The following is a 23,077-nucleotide window of genomic DNA, read 5'->3' as shown; positions in this document are numbered from 1 at the left end:
GAAATCAGAGCTAATACTAGTAAGTATTGGATTCCATCCCCACTTCAAATTCATGCCTTTGTCAAGATACTTTCATGCTCTACATCCTCAAAGTAGATAATCTCTTCCCATTTAAGAAAAGAGCTTTTGAAATTGTTTTAAACAACAGTCAATAGTGTCACACAGGGCCGGCCTTAAGCCGATTTGGCTGATTCGGCCGAATCGGGCCCCATGCCTAAGGGGGCCCTGCACCTGGAAGTCGGCTCCCTCGGCTCAGCTCCCCCTTACCTCCACTGCCGGCTGCTGCTGCCGTGCACGCCGTTTGCAGGTGGGCGGGGAGATGCCCGAGCACGATGTAACATCATGCCCGGGATTTTAAAACTGGAAAGTGCCACGCCGCCGCGGTGCATGCGGTTCACAGTCCAGCCCAGCAGAAGGCAGGGGGGTGGGAGAGGTGGGAGGGGCAAGAGTTTGGACGGGGTGGGAGAGGAAGGGGCTTGTAGGGCGGGGAGGGGGGAGAGAGGAAGAGGCGTGTGCAGAAGGGGATGGGCTTGTACAGAGAGGAGGGGGGAGAGAGGAAGAGGCTTGTGCAGAGGCGGAGGGGGAAGAAAGGGGAAGGTACCAAGAGACAGGCTGGAGGAGAGACAAATGCCAGGGGGCCAAGTACAGACAATGAGGAAAAGGGCAGGAGGGGAGGTGTCAGTGGGAGGAGGGACAGGGTGATGCTGGGAGAGGAGAGGGAAAGTGCATTGGGGGCTGGAGGAGAAGGTGCTGGGAGAAGGCTTCAAAAAAGGGGTGGGTATGAGAAAGGTGGGGATGGTGCAGGGGATGTGTGAGGGCACAGGGGCGTGAAGGGAACGGGGGCAGAGAGTGGTAAGAGGATGGGCAACAGGGGAAAAGAGGGCAAAGAGGGAAAGGGGAGGCACGAGGAGGGTGCAGGGCTAAGGGAAGGTGCGTGAAGCAGAAGGGCAGATACCTGCAGGGGAGGGACCAGCACCAGAGGAGAGAGGCAGGGCAGGTGTGTAGAGGGAGGGGTTAGAAGAGGAGTAGCTCACATGATCAGAGTGGGGCTACTGGAGGAGAGGGCACAGGAGGGAGAGAAAGGCTGGTGGAGGGGGGTAGGTCGCAGGAGGGCTGAGGGCAGTGAGAAGGGCAGGAGTCAGGACAGCAGAGGAGGGTGAGGAGTTGGGGGGCAGCAGGCACCAGGGGAGATGATGGAGCAAGGAGAGGAGACATGGCAGCAGAGAGAAAAGGTAAAGGTTTATAAAATATTTATTAATAACGTGGTATGCTGCCCACAGCCAGTTTGTTCGCGCCCCACAGTGCAGTATGGGTTTACGTGGGGCTCAACACGTGGCCGGTGAGTGGGAGCCAAAACAAAAAAGTAGTCAATGTAACGATCTTCTGTTGATATGTGTTTTAGTAGTTAAATTCTTGGACTGTCATTGCTCATGAAAAGTGCTGTCACATGGGTAGAAATCGGGTAAATATTGCATTTTATTAATATCAGCAGAACTAACGTAAATGGGGCCTGTGTTTTGTATAGTCTTGCCTTAATCTTTGTATTCATGCCTGTCAAGTGTGAGAGAAGCTATTTGTATATATTTGCTTGCATATGCAACCACACTTAAGTTGAGGCCCTCAGCATGTTCTGTAAGTATCAGTGTGGCCCCTGGGGCTTCCAAAGTTGAGTTGCCCTAGCTCATCCCTGACAGGTGTCTGTCTAACCTGGTTTTAAATATCTGCAATTTAAGCCCATTGCTTCTCATCCTAACCTCAGAGGCCAAGCAGAACAATTTTTCTTCCTCCTCCTTATGATACTCTTTTAGATACTTGAAAGCTGCTCTCATGTCCCTTTTCGGTCTTCTCTTTTCCAAGGTAAACAAGGCCAATTCCTTCAGCCTTGCCTCATAGCTCATGTTCTCTAGACCTTTCCTCATTTGTGTTTATCTTCTCTGGACTTTCTCCAGTTTCTCCACATTTCCTGAAATATGGCGCCCAGAACTGGACATGATACTCCAGCTGGGGCCTAATGTAGATGGCTCATTCCCTGCCTAGGGGACATGAGGCTGGGCGGGTTAATTTCCAATCTTCCTGTTTATTATTTTCCTAAGCCAGGAGGGCACAGTAGTTCAGATGGGGGGTTGGAGAGGGGATGGAAGCCAGATCCAAGATCAATGAGCCCTGGGAAGTGAGCCCACTGAAAGGAGACTGGACCTGTGGATGCCTTGGGAGTCAGCAGCAAGGGCCTACTTTGGGAAGCCCCCTCTTTGGAGGTGAATGTGGCAGCATTGAAACACCTCCCAGAAGCAGGCGCCACAGACACTAACTGCAGCTTCATGGGACGGCTCTCACAGGTCTGTACACACGTAAGATGATAGATCTGCAGGAGGAGGGGCAATGGCATAGTGAGGGGGCAGAAAGTGTCAGTTGCCCCTTGGAGAAAAATATAAAATTTAGCTAAAAATAGATGTCACACGTTTTTAAAAGGAATACCAAATCTCCTGCCTTTTGTCTCTTTAGGTCCCTAGTTAAAATTTTCAAAAGCACTTGAGTGACTAAAGTCATTTTTGATAATTGGACTTGGAAAGCTAAGCTCAGATTTCCAAAGGTAATTAAGCTCCTAAAGAGACAGTTGCCAACTTGGATCTTCAAAGATATCTATTTGATCTTTACACACCTTTGAAAATCTGGTCATAAGTGTCCTAGTCAGTTCTGAACGTGAGATGTAGGAGCCCAGTCCTAATTCCTTTAGGCTTTTTTTTTTTTTTAATTTGAACATTTATCTACACTAATTCCCCTCCTTTCTCTTTCACTATCCAATAAATGCATGGATCAAAATTATAGGTGCTTTGTGAATATGCTGACTTGAGAGTGGAAAGATTTCATATTGTCGTGTATGATTCCTAGTAACGCATCTCAAATATGAAAAACTAGGTTGATACCTGTTCGTATCAAGTAGCTGTTGAATTCAGTTTACCATTTGCAGTATCTCATTAGGATGTTTAGTGGAGAAGATCTTGGGGTTTTTTTTATTTATTTATACTGTGGGCAAAGCATGGGCTCACAAGAATTCCTCCATTGTTTTACCACCAGTCTCAAAACATTCGGTGTTTTTCTAAAGGCCTGGAGTAAATTGATTATGTAGCAATCTCAGCTTTCATTTAAAAAAAGTTCTCTATACTTCTGGGCCTTACAGCTAAGGAGGAAAGCTTTAAAACATGAATCCTAAATACTCAACAAACAAAAGGTCAATAAAAATCCAACATGTTTTATTTTTAAAATATCTTATGATTTGTAGACCATTCTCATAACTTTGTGTAGGTGTTCCTTGTGATTTTGGGGTTGGCAATACTGCTCTTTGATTGGTGAATTTAGAGAGGTCTCTCCCTTCAGTTTCCCTTTCCACCCTCCTTTTTTGTCACAGGTCATCAGAGAATCATAGAGACAATGGAGAGAGTAGGGTGAGTCCATGACTATGGTTAATGACTGGTCAGGGTGACTAACTCTTATCAGCCAGTGGTCTGAATGAGCTGTCTACTGCCATCTGTTATGCAACTGTAGGAAAAGGCTTCACGAGCAGACCTTATTTATATAGACATACCTACTTTGCCACAGAGATCAGTAGAGACACTTGCTGTGTCAAGGTGCTCAATTTTGGCTCTTTTGGGTCGAAATTCACTTAAGACTTGGAGCTGGGAGAATGAAATGTTGTAATCCATATTGTATGATTAAAAGGTAAAAGACCTGAACTTAATATGACCTGGCTTAGGATCTACCATAACTTGAACACTAAGCAGAGTATAGTATCCAGTGATTATAATAGTCCTTTTAGCCACAGAATTACACTGGGACCTCATGTTTAGATGCATATATCTACTATGACCCCGAGATCCTTTAAGGATATAATTCTCTTTATATTCAACTGCATAAGTGCACATTTGTTTTGAATAGGCCCAACTTACCAAGTGACTCAGATCACTCTGTAGGACAGCCGTATTAAGATTTACCTCTCTATTAATCTTTCTATCATCCTCAAGTTTTTTTAATACAGCTGTGATTTTATATTTACACCCAGATCATTGAAAAAAAAAATGTTGACTAGTATGGGGCTCAGTACCTGTTCCTACAGAATTCCATTAGAATAATCCAAATTTGATGAGTCCCTACTATTATCTGTCAGAAGGCCAGTTAATGCATTTAACATGTGTTTTATTGATATTACATATTTCCATTGAAAAAAATTAACCTACAGGTTGAGCCTCTCTAGTTCAGCACCCTCAGAATTGGACCCATGTCAAACCACAGAATTTGCCAACTCACAGGAGGTCAATATTGTCTAGCAGCATTATCAACACTTCCACGGCTTATTGGGCACTTAGTCTCAGAGGAGTGGCCATGTTAGTCTATAACTTATTTTTTTTAAAAAAACAACAAATGGTCCTGTAGCACTTTAGAGACTAACAACAATATATATATTATTGTGAGCTTTCGTGGGCCAACCCACTTCTTCAGATGAGTGGAGCAAATGTTGGAGTTTCCTGGGCCTCTTGCGCCACTCATCTGAAGAAGTGGGATGGGCTCTTAGAAGACATTTAGGGGTAAAACGGAACTTAAACAGCACAAAACAAGGAGAGCCAGGACTGATGGCTCTAAACTGTAAAAAAAGCTTTATGGCACCATGGGAAACTTGGCAACACCCAGGATAAGTGCACATCCAACTAACAAAAATCAAGGCAGACCACGGAGAGTGCCAGACTAGAGAGGTTCAACCTGTATCATATGGTACTAAGTCGAATGCCTTACAAAAATCAAAGTATAACTATGCAGTTACCGTTGTTAACCAAACTGATCATCTCAAAAAATGAAATAAAGTTTGTTTGACAAACCCTATTTTCCATAAAATCTGTATTTGACTAGCATTAATATTACTTCTATCCTTTGATTTCAGAATGTGAAATCCTGTATCAGCTTTTTTGTTATTTTTTCCTAGGAATTATTCCAGGTTAACCAGTTTATAGTTATGTGGATCATCCCACCGGCTCTTTTTTAATATCATCATATTAGTCCTCTTCCAGTCTTCTGGAATTTCCTCAGTACTCCTAGATTTATTAACATCAGTGAGATGGAGATCACCTCAGCCAATTCTTTTAGATGCAAGTTTAACACAGTCCATTGATTTAAAAATGCGCCTCTAGTAGATATTTAACAACTTCGGTTATTAAATGAATCAGAAAGTTCTTCATCATCCTCAATCCTGCTTTCTTCCAAATCCGCAACAGAACATTTATTTTAAATCTCACATTTTTCTGTGTTATCTCCCCCACGTAATGAGCCGATACAATTTCTAGGATTTCTTTTGTTCCTGATATACTCTAAAAAGCCTCCTTACTGTCCTTAGTTCTGCCAGCCAGGATTTTTTCCCAGACATCTTACTGAAGAGACAGTTTCTCTTATCAATTTTCTACACTTCGTAACTTCTAATTTACACCCATTGCTATCTACTTCCCCTTTTCTCTGTTGTTACATGTTGATTTTTAATCTGTAATTGCTGCCTTTATTTTGTCAAAGCCATCATCTTCCTTCAGCATGAAACTGGCTTTTTATCCATCTAATAATATCTTCTTAAAGAGCACCCAATTTTCATTCATATTGGTCTAAGTTTTTCCTCCCAATCAGTTTTGCTCATAATTCTGTTTATTTTTTTGGGAATCACAGAGAGAGAGAGAGAGAGAGACACAGACAGACAGACAGACAGACAGAGACAGAATTGGTCACATCTATTCCGTCATTTCCCCATTCCAATGCTCTAGTTAATGCAGAATATTCCCAACACTATGTTCTCCAGTGCACTGTCCCAATATGATTTAAAATATTCAAGCGATGATCTCTGGAACACTACTCCACAGTTCAGCAGTGGTTCTTGCTAATAAGTAATATTTCTACAAACTCATTTTAAATTTTCCTTCACTCAAATCTCATTCAATTATTCCTAATGGCAAAACCTTGGATTAAACTGAACAATTTATTTACCCCATCCAAAAGGCATCATTTTACAGTAAGTAACCAATCACTGCTAATATGACTGAATAAAATGAAGAGAGAAAGAACAAAGCACCATATTTGTAAAAGTACTTAGGGACCTAACTCTGACTGATTCCACTGTGACATAAGCACTTAAATACCTTTTAAAATCTAGCTCAAAGTCATTTACAGAGGGAAAAACCCTAAAAGGTACATCCCTTATCAAGTGATATGAACACAATAGAATACTTTATACACGCACGCAAAATATTTCAAGGGTAAAATATTGCCAACATAGAATGTATTATTTCCAAGGGTTATCCCACAGTTCACTATTAGAGGGGGATGGCAGAGGGAAAAAACCCTCCCCCCAGATGACTTTGGGTTAAATAAGTACTCTGGATTCCATGTGTTATTGAATTCCATATATTTAGGAGATCACCTGTTCATGTATGAGAGTGTGTGAATCCTATATATAGGGTAACAGATGTCCCTAAAGCTAATTCAAAGCTGTCGTAACGGACCTCTGCCAAGAACAAAAAGTGTTTTTAAAAGCAATTGACAGCTATGGACCAGTTCAGTTTTCTTTCGTATTCAGAATTAGCACTCCCCCCCCCCCACACCCCATTTTAAAAATTAATTCAAAATCAAAGATAGGCCCTAATCTTATTCTCTGTTTAAGAAGAGAGTACATCTAGTGATTAGAACAGGGGTTTAGGAATCAAAACTCCAGTTATTCTATTCCCAGCTGAACCAAAGACTGCACAACTCCCAACATGTCACTTAGCCTGTGTATCTTCTTATCCCCTTTCTGTAAATTGGGAATAATAATGCTTCCTTACTTCACAAGATGACGATGAAGTGAGGCTTAATTAAAGTTTGTAAAAGAGTCTGAAAGACGAGAAGGTGGGAGATGGCACAGTGCTCTAGGTCAGGGTGAGAAACTTTTTTAGGGTCAGGGGCCGCTAACCCACAGAAAGATCAGTAAGAGTCACACACAAGAGAGAAGAAAAAACAAAACCCCTCGCTCATCTGGTACCCAAGTGAGAAGAAGGAAAAATAAGCTCGCTTCACTCATGCAACTTGGGACACCAGGGTTCCCCTTGCACTTCAGCCTCACCAGGGGCGAAGTGGGAGGAGGAGAGAAGAGACTCAGGGCTTCTCCCCAGGGCCAGATTAACTCTTCTGGGGGTGCAGGGCTAGTAGACTTTGTGGGGGTCTGGGCAGGAGGTAGGGTGCAGAAGTAGGCTGGGGGTGCAGGGTCTGAGAGAGAGTGTGAGGGATGGAGCAGGGGATGGGGGCGCTAGACACAGCTCCGGGGGGGGGGCGGGGAGCACAAAGGGTTTTGTGCTACTCTGTGCTTGCAGGCACCACCCTCTGCCTCTCCAACTGGCCACAATTTCCGGCCAATGGGGGATGGAGGCTGCAGGCAAGCCTATGCTTCCCTGTGCTGCCATTCCTCTAGTCAGGGAGAAAAGAGGGGGAACAGCAGCACACAGTGCTGCTTCCTGCCCTGTCCACCTTTCACAGGGCAGAGCTGGCCATCAGGGGGCTAGAGCAACAGCTTCCTGCTGCTTCCCCCACACTGGGGAGTAGGGAACTCTGAGCCTCATGGTCCAGATCAAGGGAAGCCAGGAGCCAGATTTGGACCATGGGCCTCAGGTTCCCCATCCCTGTTCTAGGGGAAGCAATAGGTATAAGTGTGTCTATGTTAATAAATCTCAGACAAAATTACACTACAGTTACTACCTGTGGCACTGCACTGATGGCAAAACATAGCATGGATGTTTTTACTACTGTTAATCCTAGAAATGCACCAGTGAAGAATTACATACACACGCCCTATTAGATCAGAGCTCAGTAACTCACCTACCAATGGCTGGTAGGAGCTGGCAGCTTAATCCACAGGGACTGCATCTATTTAGAGAACTCTCTTATTGTTATTCTAACAGTGCAGAGCTGCATCAGCACTTACAGTGGTGGGAACACTAGCAAAGTCTGAGCTTAGTTTGCTTTTATCACTGTGTCATCCAAACCAGCAGCAACATTTTTCAAGTGTGTATATGTGAGCTCCAACCATCCAAAAAATGTTCTCATCTCAGCAATGTTACACACAGTGTCAAGAGTTGTTAAAAAAATACTAAGCGCTGAGTTCCTTTTCATTAGAAAAACCAAAGAAATATGTAAATTAAAAATGAGAGGAATTTAATGGAGAAACCCCCAGATACCTTGGATATAGGACATTTATTGCTGAAATAATCAAATTTCTATACAGGCTTTTATTCTGAAAGATTCCAAAGCTATAAAAATGTCATTGCAACAAGTGTTGCAATGAAGCATAAGCCACCTGTAAAGTGGATCAAAAAGAAAGGTTACTTACATTATATTAATTGAAGTTCATGTACCTAAGAATATTCACTGTGGTTGACCATGCCCTCCATGCACTTGCAGCTGGAAGACTCCTATTCCCATGCCTGCATCCTATACCTCATGTACTGAAGAAAAAGTATAAGAGGTAGCATAGACCATTTGGCTCTCCAGTTCCTACTCTGTCGTTAATCAAACAAGGGTCTGAGCAGAAGGGGAGAAGGGCTGGTCATGGATTACCCAAGGGATCACATCTTGAAGAACTCCATTTCCAATAAGGTAAGTAAAACTTATCTTCTTTGAGTGCTGGTCCCTACATGTATCTGCTATACTAATTGAGGAGCGTGTTCTGCATATCAGATTTTTGGACTGCTGATCCAAAGGGGCTTGAACCAAGATATACTGCCTCCTAATAAATGTGTGAAAGGAGACCCAAGTCATTGCTCTACAGCTGTTTGGAGGAGGGGGGAAATTGCTTGCAGAGAAGCCACTGAGACAGGATTTAATTAATAGTGCACAGGCTAGCAGATTGAGAGTGAGGGGCATCCATAAATTCAGAACAAAGAAGGGTACAGCCAGAAATCCATATAGAGAGCCTTTGGGAAGAGACTGCTATCCCTTTCATCCTATCAGTGATGGAGACAAATCATCTCAGACTTCTGAAAGAGCCCTTCAAGGAGAAGAATTTCCTGTCCTGTTGTTATGCGGTCTGGGATAGAACAAAGGGAAGCAAACATTGATTCAGGTAAAATTCAGAAGGAATTTTTGTGATGAACTCAGGAATCAACCTCAAAGTCATTTTATCCCATGAAGCACTGGGTATGTAAAGTCCATATGAAGACCCTGCACTCATTCACTCTTCTAGAATAGGTAACTGCTGTTAAGAAGGCCACTGGCAGGCATAGGAGCAAACCAGAGGCCAAGGGCTCAAATGGTAGGTTTTTAAGTGTCAATTGCCTTAGGATAAGGTTCAAGGTAGAAGCAGAGTTTAATATGTGGGAGAATATTTTGATAATTTCATTTAAGAACTTCACATTTCTGGATGGGTGAAAATTGAGAGTAGAGGGTGGAGAATAGCAGGCATTAATAGCTGCTAAAAACAGCTAGTACACATGGTGAAGTAATAGAACAGGTCCAATGTCCTCAAGGAGACAAGATATCCAAGATATAATGTATCTCAGACATTTCAGGAAGCAATACTGCTGACTGCAAATGTGGAATCACTTCCGCTTAGCAGTACAGCTCTTACTTGTAGAGGGTTACAGATGGATTGGACCTCTTCTAAGCAGGCTCAGTCTAAGGTAATTGTCCATCCAAAAAACCAGGTGGCAGAAGGCCAGGCTGGGATGGTTGGTCTTATCTCTGTTCTAAGAAAGTAAACCTCAGAATGACTGTAGGTGAAAGTATGGGCAAGTAGTCACCTACAAAACAATGAACGACAACTATTTTGGCTGCTATGGTGCGATCAGGAATACTTTTGTCTTATTCTGCTTGATCATGCTAAGACCATGAGGCCGAAGGGGAATGGGAGGGAATGCATACAATCAGCAGGTGCAACTAGTTCACTAGGAAAGCATCAACTCCAGAATTGTCCCCTTTGGCCACTCCAAAGCAATATGCTGGGCACTTCTTGTTTCCTTGGTTTGTAAAGAACTCCCATGACAGGAATCCCCACTGACAGAAAATATGCTGCACCACAGAATGCTGCTGCCCCTCATAGTCCTTGCAAAAATGTCTATTGAGACTAGAATCATAGAATACTAGAACTGGATGATCTCGAGGTCCCTTCAAGTCCAGTTCCCTGCACTCATGGCAGGACCAAGCACCATCTAGATCGGGGTGGCCAACCTGTGGTTCTTGAGCCACATACGGCTCTTTGCTCACAGAAATGCGGCTTTCAGGGTTACATCTCGTTCGGAACTGCATGCCAGCATTGTGCACACGCCCCAGTTCCTGGAGAGAAAAGTGTGTGGCTATGGCGGTGGCAGCTCTGGTGAGACCCAGGCATTGGGTTAGAATGGGAGGAGCCTGGGGGTGCCTGGCTCTGGGGGAGGGGAAGGGCATTGGGTTAGAGTGAGGAGAACTTGGGGGGCCCGAGGCAGGGGGAGGGCATTGGGTTGAGGGGGGACTGGGGGTGCCTGGCTCTGGAGGTTGTGTGTGCTCTTTGCACTACTATCCACTGGTCTTTTGGCTCTTCGTGTAACTGGTTGGCCACTCCGATCTAGATCTGTCAGGGACTTTGTTACTAGGGATGTAATAGTGTAGTAAATTAACCAATAAACAAAAGCTTACAGGTTAATGCTATAGACTATATGCACATCCCCCTCTCACCAGTAATTTTTTTTAGCAGGCTGGCCAGCAGCCCAGCTCAGCCCTGGCTTGCAACAGGTCCAGGACACCTACTCCTGCTGCAGCTCTGCATTTAAAGTGTATTAGGAACTAGGTGGGCAGGCACCCTGGCTCAGTTCTGGCTCATGTCAGGTGCAGGAGCTCAGACCCCCCAGACAGAGGCTGCTGTCCCTCTACACTGCAGCCTCTGTATTAGAGGCAGCAGCACGGGGTGACAGGCAGTGGTCTGTGAGGGGAGCTGGTTTTTAAACTAGCTTCTCTTGTTGACCAGCTGCCACCTGGCACACCATGCACTGGATGCTGGCCCCACCCCTGAGAAGTACAGAATAGTCAAGTAACTGATAAGAATTCATGAGGTTACTCAACTATTCAATTAACCGATATTTAACATCCCTATTTGTTAATCCCAATAGGTGCACTGCCAAGAGGTTGATGTGATTTTGGATATGCTAGTTTCAGCAATTGGTTACTTTCTTGAAGAGGGAAAGACCCTGCTCCCCACCATTTATGTAATAGAATAGTTATGTTTTCTGACCTGATTTGGACGGGTGGATCAGTGAAAGGGTGGCAACACTTTTATGCGCTGCCCAAGGCTCCAGAATACTGATGTACAGCATATATTCTTATGGAATCCAAGAACACTGAGCTATATGGTTATCCAGGTGAGCTCTCCAGACCAGTAGAGATGTATTTATACTGAGCATCTTTGTGGGCAGTGTGGGAACAAAGGGCACCCCTACCACAGACACGGTCTTTGGTTTCCCACCAGGTGAGTAATACCAAACATACTGAGGAAACAAGACTCTGATCTACCAAGTCCCTGCTCAGTGAGTCAACCATCCTTAAACATGCCTGGAGGTACCACAGGTGAAGTTTTGCAAAGGGAGTCACTGGTTGATGCCTCAAACATTTTTTTTCCCTTCAAAATACCTTCTTGCTAGATGGCTGAGTTAGAAAGGAGATGTCAGTGGCATGTCTGCTACACCATAGCCTCTGGTGCTTCCTAGTGATCTTATAATCCTTGTAGTGAATCAGTGTGGCCTCTTGCTGACCCAAAGGAGGAAACTTCCCTCAAAACCCCTTGGTGGGTGGTGCCCGAGTCACCCAGCCCTGCCTACAGGAAACAGGAAGTTAGAGCTGAAGGTATAAGAAAGGAAGCTCCCAGCTCAGTTAGAGCTCAGCTGCCAAGCAGGGCAGAGGCTGTTCCCCAGCCCCAGCGTCAGAAGGCCCTGCTGTGCTGTTCTCTGGCGGATGACTGGGTTGGGCCATTACCAGGTCCTGAGCTCAGGCTTAGACCGCCCTGACCACAGCTGGACCCGGATCCTGGGACACGATGACGGGAGATGCTGCCTGCGCCCACCGGTTTACCTGGACCCTCCGAATATCTGCTAGGCCCAGCCGAGCAGGCCGGACTGCCTGCACCCTTAACAGACCCGGATCCTGAGCCTGTGGACACACTGCCACTGCCTCCATCCCTAGCCAACTCCAAGGAGTGACACCCGAGCCAAGTAGGCCCCCAGGAGGAACAGGGAAGTGGCCCAGGGACAGCCAACCCCAGGGCGGCTGAAGACATGGAGGTCAGCTGGGCAGTGCACTGCAGCTCTGAGCCCCACTGACCCTGTGACCCGGACAGCGCATTACGGCTTGGAGCCCCGCCACTACTAGGGCCCTAGGCTGGGACATGGTGGAGTAGGGAGGGCCCGCATCCCCCCTGCTACTCCTCCTCCTGGGTGGCCAGTTCCCCCTCCGGGGCAAAACCCCTGTGTTTGTCAGCTCTCCACTAGCACGGAGACCTGACCACTGGCTCAGCCTGCGAACAGGCCTGCACCATCAGACCTTCATACTGTTTGACTATTTGTTTACTGCCTTGCCCTGACCCAGGGCATGGGTTCACAAACTGTTGTGCAGCCCACCAGACTACAGTTTAACTGTTAATTTGCTGCCTGGCCCTGAACCAGGGCAGGTCACTAGAACTGCTCCAGCCAGAACACCATTTAGTGGAATCCTTGGACCCAATGGAGCACTGCAACCATGAAAGCACCTTGGCTAGAGGGCTGCTATCAGAGGTTCAGGTCAACGAGACAAGTAGCAGGAGGGCCCAGGATGAGACTGGGGTCACCTGAAAAGCCCCATTAAGTACATATGAAGCCTGTACTCCTGAGGGCATGTCTACACTGGGGAGCTATTTTGAAATCACTCTCCTTATTTTGAAATAATAAGGGGACTGTTCACACTACCAAGCCAGTTATTTCAAAACAAAGAGCTTGTTATTTTGAAATAACTGCTTGTGAAAAGGAATAGCTTATTTTGAAATCATTATTTTGGAAGTTATTTCAAAATAACTTATTTCAAAATGACTCCCTAGTGTGGACATACGCTGAGACTGCCTAGACAGGGGGGAAAGACCAGCAGATCTCACTTTGAAAGAAAACATGAATTCCCTAGACAGCACAAACAACAAATGTTTTGTTAGTCTATAAAGTGCTACCTGGCCATTTGTTTTTTCATGTACAGACTAACTCAGCTACCCCCTGAAGCTTCTAGACAGCACAGAAAGCTCTCCTGACATCACCGACTGGGAACAGAACAGGCAGAGCTTGAGATCTGTAGTATTGGGCATTCTAAGATTCCAAATAGTAGGGGAACCCCTGAAACCTAAACTAAAACGGACTAAAGCTAAATTATCTAATATAAATAATTTATAACACTATAGAGCTGAAGTTCAATCGAGAGTGCTAGAAAGGCTATGGACAAAGATACGTTACATCCTAGAACATGAGCAGTAGAAAGGAACTGGAGAGTGTCAGTTGGTCTATGGCACACCTTAAACACTCCGTGCAAAGCAAAAGGAAATCTTGGAAAGATGCAGAGCACCAGACACTACTACTTTAGGGTACGTCTACACTACAACATTAATTCGAACTAACTTAGTTCAAATTAGTTAATTCGAACTAAGCTAATTCGAACTAACGGATCTAGACTAAAAAACTAGTTCGAATTAGCGTTTTGCTAATTCGAACTAGCATGTCCACATTAAGTGGACCCTGAACCGGGCTTCAGGATGGCCGGAAGCAGTGCCGGCAGGGCATCAGAGGAGGACTTAGAGCGTGGAGATGCTGTCTCAGGCTAGCCGAGGGCTGTGCTTAAAGGGTCCCGACCCCCACCCCGGACAGACAGTTCTCAGGGGTGCCCCGCTTGCAAAGCAGTCCTGGCTTGGAGTGCCCGGAGTACCCACACTGGGCACATCAAAGCACTTGGCCATCAGACCGGCTGCACTTGCCGCAGGCTGCCATCTGGGGAGAGGGGGCAATCGGGGGGCTGCAGGAGAGCTTCCACCCGAAAAGCCTGCAGAGCCAGCCCAGTCCTCCCCATTGGGGGCTCGTGCCCCATTCCTCCCTCACCTCCTTCCACTTACCCTTCCCTAGCCCCTCTTCTTGATGTACAAAATAAAGGACAATTGTGTTCAAAAATGGAATCTGTCTTTATTGAACAAAACTGGGGGAGACTGGGAAAAAGAGGTGGGAGAGGGGAAGAGAGAGGCTGGGAGAGGGGAGGGCAACTAAAATGATCAGGGATTGGGAACAGGTCCCATATGAAAAGAGGCTAAAGAGACTGGGACTTTTCAGCTTAGAAAAGAGGAGATGGAGGGTGGACAGGATAGAGGTCTCTAAAAGCAGGAGTTGGGTGGAGAGGGTGCATACAGAAAAGTTCTTCATTAGTTCCCATAAAGAAGGACTAGAGGACACCAAAGGAAAGGAATGGGTAGCAGGCTTCAAACTAGTAACAGAAAGTTGTTCTTCACAAAGCAAAGAGTCAACCTGTGGAACTCCTTGCTGCAGGAGGCTGTGAAGGCTAGAACTGGAACAGAGTTTAAAGGGAAGTGAGATCAAGTCATGGAGGTTGGGTCCATGGAGTGCTATTAGCCAAGGGGTAGGAGTGGTGTCCCTGCCCAAGGTTTGTGGAAGGCTGGAGAGGGATGGCACGAGACAAATGGCTTGGTCACTGTCTTTGGTCCATCCCCTCCAGGGTCCCTAGGGTTGGCTGCTGTCGGCAGACAGGCTACTGGGCTAGATGGACCTTTGGTCTGACCCAGGATGGCCATTGTAAGCTCAGGGCTCAGGGTCGGGGGTCTCATTGGACCCCCTTGATTTTCATGCACACCTGCTCCTGGGTGGCCAGGCTGGCAGCTCTCCTGCCCAAGCCGGCCACTTTCCTGTGCCTAGTGCGGAGATCGTGGACGAGGTCCACAATGTCCACACTAGCCCAGGTGGGTGCCCGCCTCTTGCGGTCCCGGGCAAGCTCCCGGGAGCCACCAGCCTGGTCCCGGGAAGAGGGGGAGGGCTGGGGGGCATCGGGTGGCTGGCTCGATCCGTGCCAGGTGCAGGGTCTGCTGGCTGGGTGCTGGCAGGCTTGTACCTGGCACGGGCACCGTAGCCAGCCCGTGCCCCTTTAAAGGGTCCGGGGCCGGGAGGGGGGGCAGACGAGTTTCCCTGGTGTTGGCCAGAGTGGCCACCAGGGAAACCTGGGGAGGACTAGCCTCCCACTAGTTTGAATTAAGGGGCTACACACCCCTTAATTCGAACTAGTAAATTCGAACTAGGCTTAATCCTCGTGGAATGAGGATTACCTAGTTCGAACTAAGCGCTCCGTTAGTTCGAATTAAATTCGAACTAACGGAGCGCTAGTGTAGCGCCTATGAAAGTTAGTTCGAACTAACTTTGTAGTGTAGACATACCCTTAGAGTCTTCTAGTCCAATGCATAAACAGTGCATGCACACCCATACTGAATATCTAAGCTAGGAGGACCAGCACTAAAATGAAGTTATTTAAATGGCACAAACAAGAGTATTGAACAGGAATTGAAGAAAAATACTGTAGCTAACTAAAGCTACGTGGGCAAGCAGAGCAATAACCCAAAATTGGAATTTGGTGAGGATACCAACATTAAAGACAAACTGTTGCATAATTTAGACAAATAGTTGTAGAAGCATGTTAGGGTGAGTCCTTCATGTTAAATTTCCAGAAGCTAACAAAAATAAAAATCATTTCATGATTTTGTAAAATGTCAATCAAAATCATTTTGATTTAATAAACTCACCCATTGCAAGGGTGTATTGCAAAAGAGAGCTAGAAAAAGACACTAGCATGAAACAAGAAGGTGAAATTAATATCTATTTTTATTGTCTATGCTAAGCACAAACAGTATACCTACCGCAGCACAATATTCTCTATCATCATAATGCAGCATTAATGCAGTATAGATTCAGATGGGAAGCATCACCTAACTCAACACGTCACTTCCTGTAGAACTAAGTTTTTCCTGGAACTGTGATATGGTTAAAGCACTGACCTAATCTGATTCTAATTAATTTGAGAGTTTCTTGAACATCACAAGGTGATTTGGCATCAGGGCACAAATTGCAGCAGTATGCATTTTGGTAATACATTTTATTAAAATTAAAGCAGCAGTATCTGTAGATACAGCCATCAGACTACACTAAAGACAACTATACAACCAAATTAATTGTATAAACATGTGAACACAGTCTCCAACAGCAGAAACAACTGAACTCAATTTGTTAGTTTTCATACTTGAGCCTATCACTTTAATTGACTGAAACTACTGAAGCTAGCAACTGACTGATAAAAATTAGAGTGCTATATAAACATGATAGGTGACATCAACTGCATGCCTCTTACCACACATGTAATAATTCTAATATTAATATGACAATTTACCTTTTAATTTCATACATATAATACAGTAAGTCATTCTAGTTATGCACTCAATGCCAAAATCAACCTTTGAATAAATGGAAGGTGCTTGCACTCTCTTAATCTGGAGCTGAATTTATTCTTTAAAATGCAGGTGTAGTCTAAAAAGTTTCCTTAGCGTTTCCTTCTAACTCAATACATTTGCTCCTTATACCTGTTCATAAAAGCTAATTTTGAGCTCTATTAGCCCTGTCACACCAAAACTGCTTTAGCAGAGGGAGGTGAATATGATTCTGCCTCATTATTCAGCATGGTCTGGTAAATTCAAACTACAGAATCTGTAAGGATACTGGAGACAGCAAGGGCAGAGAGATGAGCTTGATCCAAAGGTTCTGTTTACACTTAAACAATAAGAAACCATTTTTAAAAAACACTTAATAACTAACATGTGTTACCCCAATATGAAAAGAAACACAGTGGGCAAAAAGGTTTTAAAACAGTGCTCAATGTTCAGTTACTGCCTAATGCTGAAGTCAATTCAAATTTTTTTCAGCATAATTTTTTCTTAAGTCAACAGGACTTCACATCCCCAGTGGAATTTAAAGGAGCGGTGATAAGCAAAAAATATAATTCGCCTTGAAAATGAAGTACTGTGTCTTTTTCAAAGTGACTTTTCTGAGCATAACAGCACTTTAATCCCCTGACAGCTGATGCAGAATGCACATTGGCTATGCACCTCAGCAGTTAACTGATAAGCATTTAAGTGAAGTAGACTGTAAATGACAACTGAACTGTAGGGATTACATGGCTGAGTTTTCTACCCCAGAAATAGGACCTCAGTATGTCACATTTCCATGTGGAAACAACAGAAATCAGATTGATCATACTGTCTACACTCAGCATTTGTAACTTTCTATTGCTATTGTTGTGAACAATGTCCACATACTCAGCATAAACATGTAAAATGAAAAGGAGTGATCTATTGTGAGCCTGAGCAAAGAACCAACAACAGAGGAGGTCACTTTTTTTTTTTTGCACTATTTGAGATTATCGTACATTCCACTAGCTTTTTTTTTTCCAGTGTGGCAAGTGGTTAAAATGCAAGTGGTTTCTTTCCTCAGCTCTTCCTTAGCAACCACACTAAGGCGATGAGGAGAATTTGTTGTGTTAGTCTGTAAAAATCATTAGAAGAAGAAACTCTTCACACCAGAAGCAAGTCTCCTTTATTTATATTCATGCCATGGGCTCTTCTCATTGCAGAAGTGTTGGGGGAAGTTGACTTGTGAGCAGCTTCCCTTTGTCCAGAGAAAAGGCCTACAAAGCAAGAGCCCATCAAGAAACAGAACTCAGATCACCAGTGGTTGGTTCCTTGTGAATTCTGAAAGTGGATTTCTTGCCAGCACTGTAGAAATCAGCATATACAGCCTCAGTGCAAGTGGGAGAACAGGCACTTCTCCCACTGCTCCACCACCTCCCACTGCTTTGCTCGTCCAACACACATAGAAGGTCACTGACATACATGGCCATCAGAAGAGATACCCAGGAAACCCACAGCCAGCAGAAGCCTTGGTAGCAGAGCAGTACTGGAGCAATGCCACCTGGAAGGAAACAGAAGGGTCCTTATGCAGAGTGTCTTTGCCTCCAAGAGAACAAAAGAACTTGGGATGTAAATCTCAATCACATTCCAAACCCTTTCCACATCCAACCTTTAATGTTCTGGGAAAAGTTCCACAAGGTGCTGCTCACAGTTACGTTCCTGAGTTCCTTTACTTGGTTTTTCCATGGGAGGGGACAATCTAGGGCCAGGTTAAGAACCATAAGCCAGTGGTTTTTCAAAAGGGGGGGAAAAAAGGATTTCTGGATTTATTTACAAAAATGTATGCCTGAGATTTCCCTGCTGTTCTTCCCTACCCTATAAAAGGAAAGAACAGTGGTTTGCCAGAAGATACATCATATAGCCATGTCTACACTACACACTTTGGTGAATGCAAGTTACATCTGTGTACAGCCACTGAAGTCAATACATCACGTGTGCGCATGTGTATATACCTAGCTGCTTTTGTCAGCACTGCACATATTCACCAAGAGCATCTGTGTGAATGCAAAATGCAGTGCACCATATATAGATATCCCATTGTACCACAAGCTGAAATTTGGTGCAACAGCTTTTTGGAAATTTTCACAATGTATTGTGGGGTAGAACTGAGTCATGCAGAGATGTCTGACAGCTAGGGATTGAGTTCCCAGCATTCAACTTTCTCCATTCATAGTGCCAAACCAGGTCTAATTTTTGTTTCTTATTTAAGATAGTTCAAATCCATGCATCACTTTGTATTATTCTCATGAATATTGCAAATACAGATCACATGATCCTCCTGGATTTGCAGACCTGAAAGAACTACCTCAACAAGCAGGAATGATTTCTTCTAGGATAGTGTGCTAAGGAACACAGTGAAAAGAAAAATAACTTAAGATAGTTGGTGATAGGGATGGAGAGAGGTAACTAGTGGGGTCTCCCAAGGGTCTGTCCTGGAACCAATCCTATTCAACTTATTTATAAATGATCTAGAGAAAGGGGTAAACAGTAAGGTGCCAAAATTTGCAGATGATACCAAATTGCTGATGATAGGATCAAAGCAGACTGTGAAGAGCTTCAAAAAGATCTCACCAAACTAAGTGATTGGGCAACTAAATGGCAAATGACATTTACTGTTGATAAATGTAAAGCAATGAACATTGGGAAAAATAATCCCAACTATACATACAACATGATGAGGACTAATTTAGCTACAACTACTCAAGAGAGAGATCTTGGAATCACTGTGGATAGTTCTCTGAAAACATCCATTCAGTGTGCAGCAGCACTCAAAAAAGCCAATAGAATGTGAGGGATCATTAAAAAAGGGATAGAGAATAAAACAGAAAATATCATAGTGCCTCTATATAAAACCATGGTATGCCCACATCGTGAATACTGCATACAGATGTGATCACCTCATCTCAAAAAATATTATATTGGCATTGGAAAAGGTTCAGGAAAGGGCAACAAAAATGATTAGGGGTCTGGAATGGGTCCAGAACGGGTCCCATCTGAAGAGAGATTAAAAAGACTGGGCCTTTTCATCTTAGCAAAGAGGAGACTAAAGAGGGAATATGATAGAGATCTATCAAATCATGACTGATGTGGAAAAAGTGAATAATGAAAAGTTATTTACTAATTCCCACAATATAAGATCTAGTGGTCACCAAATAAAATGAATAGGCAGCAGGTTTAAAACAAACAAAAGGAAGGTTTTCTTTACTCAGCCTGTGGAACTCTTTGCCAGAGGATGCCGTGAAGACTAGGACTTTAACAGGTTCAAAAAAGAGCTAGATAGATTCATGGAGGTTAGGTCCATCAATGGCTATTAGCCAGAATGGGTAGGAATGGTATCCCTAGCCTCTGTTTGTCTGGATATGGGTGACAAGAGAGGGATCACGTGAGGATCACCTGTTGTGTTCCCTCCCTCTAGGGCAGTGGTCTCCAACCTTTTCACACCCAAGATCACTTTTTAAGTCTCAGAACAGGCGAAGATCTACTGCCCCACTCCTTCCTTGAAGCCCCGCCTACATTACATGAGGAAATCTAATGTAAATGTACTGCGCAGGTGCACAGTTCAGAGAGGGCTCAAGAGCTACTCTTAGAGCCCTGAGATCTACCGGTAGATCGCGATCTACTGGTTGGTGACCACGACTCAAGGGCATCTGGTATTGGCCACTGTTGGCAGACAGGACACTGGGCTAGATGGACCTTTGGTCTGACCCAGTATGGCCGTTCTTATGTTCTATGTCAATGGCTAACTGGTGGCCTAGCTGGACTGGAGCAGCCCCGCCCCCCCCACTTATGGTGAGCCACCAATCTGGCCAGAGCAGTCCTCAATTATGGCGGGCCCAGCCTGGTGAGCCTCCCACCGATCCAGTTTAAGTGGTTAATCAGTTAAACATAAGGTTTAACCAGTTAACTGACTGACCGGCATTTTACATCCCTAGTTGGTGGTGCTCATGGAGCAGCTTGGGCTCAAGAAATCAAGCATTGATTCTTGGGACCACATCATAATGCAGGTTTGAGATGATGACTAATGACTGTAGCACTTTCTACTACAAAACGCCTCATTAATGGATGTGTGTGTGTAGCTCACAACAGGCCTTCAACTCAGCTCTTATGTGGATGTCCCTGTGCTAACAGTGGAAATGTGAACAATCACATTCTGGAAGCTTGCACTGCTAGATTGCTAGACAGTGGGAACTCATTTTGAAGTGGGAAAGTCCATAGTGAGGGTCACTATCATATAAGCATGTAGGGCCATTTCTCCTCTCCAGTTACACAGGACCGTGACTCTCAAATAAATTTGCAGCAATAGGTTCTCAAACTGTGGTGGGATGACAGACAGAATACATACCCCAGTTCTGACAGCAGGCCACATTGTCAGAGTGCATCAACAGAAAGGGCTACTGTTTTATGGTTATGCAAGCACTGGTGAATCAATCAGGGGTCACTCCACTGACATCAAGATAGGCTAGTGAGGGAAAGTGATTTTCACTCACACCTTTAAGAACAAAGGACTGTTTGGAAAGCTGCAGAGCCATTCCTTCCTGTCGAGTGGATTACCACTGGCAACATGGAAATGCCAACAGCGATTCTGGGGGACCCTTGTTCAAGAAACTGTACACTGGCCACCTTCACAGCACCAAGGAAAGATACTACTACCAGCTCAGCAGATGCAGAATGACAACTGAATGTTTTTTGGTAGACTGAAGGGATGCTGACATTGTTTAGTCGCTTGATTTGATCTCAGTGAAAAACCTAAATAATTTTAAGTTACATGCCGTGTACACAAATCTGTGAGACTAAGGGAGAGAAGCTGCTGCCAGGGAGAAGGTAGAGTGACTGAGTTTGAGCAGCCAGAAATGAAGGCCCTTAGAAGAGCTCTACACAGAGCTATGGAGTTGAGGGAGATTTTTAAAAAGCAATTCAGTAGACAGCCACACAAGTGCTCTCTGCAGGACTGTTCTCTGTCCTTGAAGCTTTGGGTGCTGCTAGGAATTGTGAGTGCTTGCTATTATTTATGACAGAGTGTTTCACTGAAATTGTGAATTATATGGTTCTTGCTGTATATTTATAAATATGAAAGCATAATTTACTAAAGCTATACATTTTGTAGTGCTGTTCATTTACAAATACTGGGTTCATTGAGTACAGCAACACATTCTGCAATAAGTGTTCTCAAAATCAGAAATTGAGTGGCAAAAGCAGTGAAGAGAAACAATGTACAAAAAAAGTAAATGCAGTATAAATGCCTAACAAACTGACAGAACCGAACTTTAAAACTGGAAATGCAACTAACATTTCTGTTAATTTCTTTGCAAATAAGGTACTATGAGGTATGCTTAGTGGTGTAGAGAGCTGATACCATGGAATTCTCCAAGGACTACCATGGGTTGGGAGTCTAGATTTTTGGACCTGTAAATCAACATCTGCAGCATTTGAGCTAGGAAGACCCAATATTTCTTGATGCATCTCTCTCTCTCCTTTTCCTGGGCCTCTCTCCTGCCTGATCTTTCTATGTGCAGTCTGCCATGTCAGCCCCCTAGGCTTTTGTCTGCAGTATGATGCATTCCTGGTTTGCAGACTCTCAGTGAACATGTCCTCCCTTGCTTTCTTCCTTATCCTCATCAGGGTTAGGTATTCTGAGGGTAGACACACACACCTCAAGGCCAAAACAGCAGCAGCTGCTGATTTAAAAAAAAAAAAAAAAAAAAAAAAAAAAAAAAAAAAAGACAAATGTGCCACTGGATTTACAATCACAGTGGAAAGGGAAAGCATTTCAAAAAGTCCTTCCTTTATTCCCATAAAAACATTTAATATGCTTTTCAACTCTTAGGCTTTGGAATGCCTCTTGCCAGCACTGCTCTACAGCCCCAGTCATGGCGTGGTTGGTCTATCAGAAACAGGAGAAGAGGAAATAAGTGGTGTCACAGATGCATGAAACAATACAATTTTGGTCCCTATTACATGGGTCAGGGTATAGGGCAAGGGCACTGAATATGGGCACTATTTTCCACAGGCAATAACAATTTTAGCCTACATCTCATTCCCACAGATTACAAAAGCACAAAGCTCAGCTACTACTGGAGTCCAAAAATAATCTGGCCTACATTACACTAACCAAGGGATTCTCAAACTTTGTGATACCGTGACCCCCTAAAATGCTAAATGAATTTGTGTGACCCCCCACTCTCACTGCCCTGGGTCGCTTCCTCCCCCTTTCTCACCAGACTCCTTGCCCTCCTGGGGTTCCTTCAAGGCATTTGCAGTCCTCAACGTCCTCCCCTCCCCACCCTTCCCCGTGCAGGCTCCTTCCCCCCATCTCTTTCTCCTCTGTGCCTCGTTTCCATTCCGTGGTCCTTTGGTTTGGTTCTCTTCTCTTCTCTCCCATGACTCCTCTGCCTCCTCCTCTGACCCCCATGTGCCATTATTTACCTCTGGGTCCTCTGCCCCACCCAATCCCCCAGCCCACTGCCTGAGAGGGTACTCTCTCAGCTGGGGAAGCGTTCGGTCGCCAGGCAACCATGCCTCAGCTGGCCCCTCACACATCCGCTCCTG

At 44.6% G+C, this 23,077-nt stretch overlaps 1 protein-coding gene across 8 annotated transcripts in view; it reads right to left on the bottom strand.

Annotated features, from left to right (window-relative positions):
* Positions 1-23,077, bottom strand: part of MRTFA (myocardin related transcription factor A) — a 160,534-nt gene that overhangs the window by 49,388 nt on the left and 88,069 nt on the right. The window lies entirely within an intron of this gene.

Source organism: Pelodiscus sinensis, chromosome 1 (assembly GCF_052426305.1).
Source record: "Pelodiscus sinensis isolate ZL-2025 chromosome 1, ASM5242630v1, whole genome shotgun sequence".
In the NCBI taxonomy this organism is placed as follows: domain Eukaryota; kingdom Metazoa; phylum Chordata; order Testudines; family Trionychidae; genus Pelodiscus; species Pelodiscus sinensis.
Note: the sequence above shows the minus strand (reverse complement) of the source record. Positions and strands in the feature narration are given on the sequence as shown.